This window comes from Austrofundulus limnaeus, unplaced genomic scaffold (genome assembly GCF_001266775.1).
Source record: "Austrofundulus limnaeus strain Quisiro unplaced genomic scaffold, Austrofundulus_limnaeus-1.0 Scaffold641, whole genome shotgun sequence".
Taxonomy (NCBI): Eukaryota; Metazoa; Chordata; class Actinopteri; order Cyprinodontiformes; family Rivulidae; genus Austrofundulus; species Austrofundulus limnaeus.
Window position 1 is genome coordinate 197148 of NW_013953043.1, and position 2258 is coordinate 199405.

At 39.8% G+C, this 2258-nt stretch overlaps 1 protein-coding gene across 1 annotated transcript in view; it reads left to right on the top strand.

Annotated features, from left to right (window-relative positions):
* mrps5 (mitochondrial ribosomal protein S5) overlaps positions 1-2258 on the top strand; it is a 69053-nt gene that overhangs the window by 51585 nt on the left and 15210 nt on the right. The window lies entirely within an intron of this gene.

Genomic DNA, 2258 nt, shown 5'->3' on the forward strand with positions numbered 1-2258 from the left:
ATATATATATATATATATATTTGTCTACAGATGTTTGTTTTCAGAAACCAGATGGCAGTTCCTTCTAAGCATAACATCTGCAATCCAGTCAACATTAACCAACTAGCTTAATTATTTCAAAAGGTTTAGCTCATGAAATTGGATTTACTGCAGTCCACAGTGCAATACCATCTCACTTTATTTTTTAGTTTAAAGTAGTAAGAAATGTGTAACTGAAAAAAAATAAAATAAAATTGCACATTTCCCAAAAATGAGACGACAGAATGACTGAGAGCTGAAGTGACATAAACAATAAAAAAAAACGGAGTGGAGAGTTACAGTGTAGTGATGCACATGGCCTCCCTCCAGGTGCAGCAGCCACTTGGACAGGTTTCAGTGATTTCAATTACAGGGCTGGAGCATTGTCAGTTACAGAAGAGGCTTTTTTCTCCTCTGAATTTTCTTCCTTCTTAAAGTCAACAACTTTAAAAGTCTTTTCTTTTCAAGTAAATGGCTGGCAATTCATGGGAGACTGTACAAAAACTTTCAACTGGGTTGTGAGCAAAGGATGGATGAATGGTCACTTCAGTAAGAAAATTAATAAAAAATATATTATTGTAATGTCTGCATTTGTTTTATTAATAAATAAACATTTGAATCTTCTTCAGTTACACAACGGATCATTTCTCAAGGTGTATTCTCACCAGGAATGTCTTTTGGTTCACTTGTTTGGTTTAGACTGAAAGCAGAATTATTATTATTATTATTATTATTATTATTATTATTATTATTATTAGTTTATTTATTTATTTTTGTGCAGTTTGCGTTCACATTGTGCTTTTTTGCAAGCAGACTACAATTTAGAAACAAGGCCACACGGTTAACAATCATTGCTCCCATTGGACAGAAATAATGGTGGCAGGACAGAGCACAGACTTGTAAAGAATATGGTGCTGTTAATACAACTGCCACACCATTTAGAATTTTTCTCAATGATATGCGTATAATTTTGTGATGGCGTTGTCATATGCGTGCCGCACCCCAAGGGAGACGAGATGCTCTGTGTGCCCTGACCCACAATAACTCATTGTTTGTAGCGCGGTGGTAGCATTAGCAACACTGAACGATTTTCCCATGTTGCTTATCAATGGTGGCTTGTGAAGTCCAAAAAGGTGAATGTTTCCTGTAGTTGGTTTGGTTCGGGGCCAGATTGTAAGTGAACGGCAACAGAGGTTGTTTGGAAGCAGACTGAGACCACCTCAAAAGCTGGTCTAGGTCCAGTTGTTTGATCCCCACTAGGGTTTGCATGAGTGTATTCACACCTGCATAAAATATCCAAACCAGTGGGGGAAATTAACTCTGGTTTGTTTAAAGTGGACCAAATGTGTCAGGTGTGACTACACCCTTAATGTTTCAGTATGGTTTCTCGGCAGCCGACCGGATGACGCGTGGTCACATGGATGTGTAGAGGACATGACCATTTCCCCTCACCTCGTCTTGCCACTGATTGATCTTTCACCACCTGAGTTTCGCACACACCTTCCATAGCCTGAGACACACCAGTGCCGAGCTCCTGGGAAGCCCCTCCCACTGTGGTATATGTCACTGCATGGGGTTTCTTTCCGCTGGAGTCTACAATGCGGAAAAAAAATCCGAGACCTGTCACCCGATGTAATATGTCCGCAAATCTGTCGCTGTTAAAGCTCCACAGTTTTTGTCAGACAGATTCCACTGTGCACAACATTTGTTTAATCTCCATCCATGTGTTTTTGGCTTCATAAATCTGCTTCTGCATAGCTTACAACAATCGACTTCTGGAAGCGAGTCGTTTTTTAAAAAAAATTTTTAAACAAATGGTTGAAGAAAAATGCAGCGTCCAAGCACTTTCAGCATAAACAAACACTCCCACGAATTTCTGACCAATCACACAACAAGTTATGTAGAGTGGGGTAAAAAATTGTTTGGCCTGCGGGTTGTGACAAGAAGGTGCTGAAATGTCGACAATGCGAACAGAATGACGCAATTAGCATCAAGAAGCTGTGACAATCCGATACGATTTCGGCAGTTCGGATGCAGCATGCTGCGCGCTTCAGATGTTCCTAAACACAAACTGAAATACAGAGGTGATTGGGCTTTTGCAGTTGCTGATCCAAAACTGTGGAATAGTTTACTTGATCATTAAAAGACCACTGAGACTGTTGAGACATTTAAATCTTTGCCATCTTTTTTCCCTGGTGTTTGATTCAGGCAGAATTTGAGAACGAATTAGAGGCGAAGGA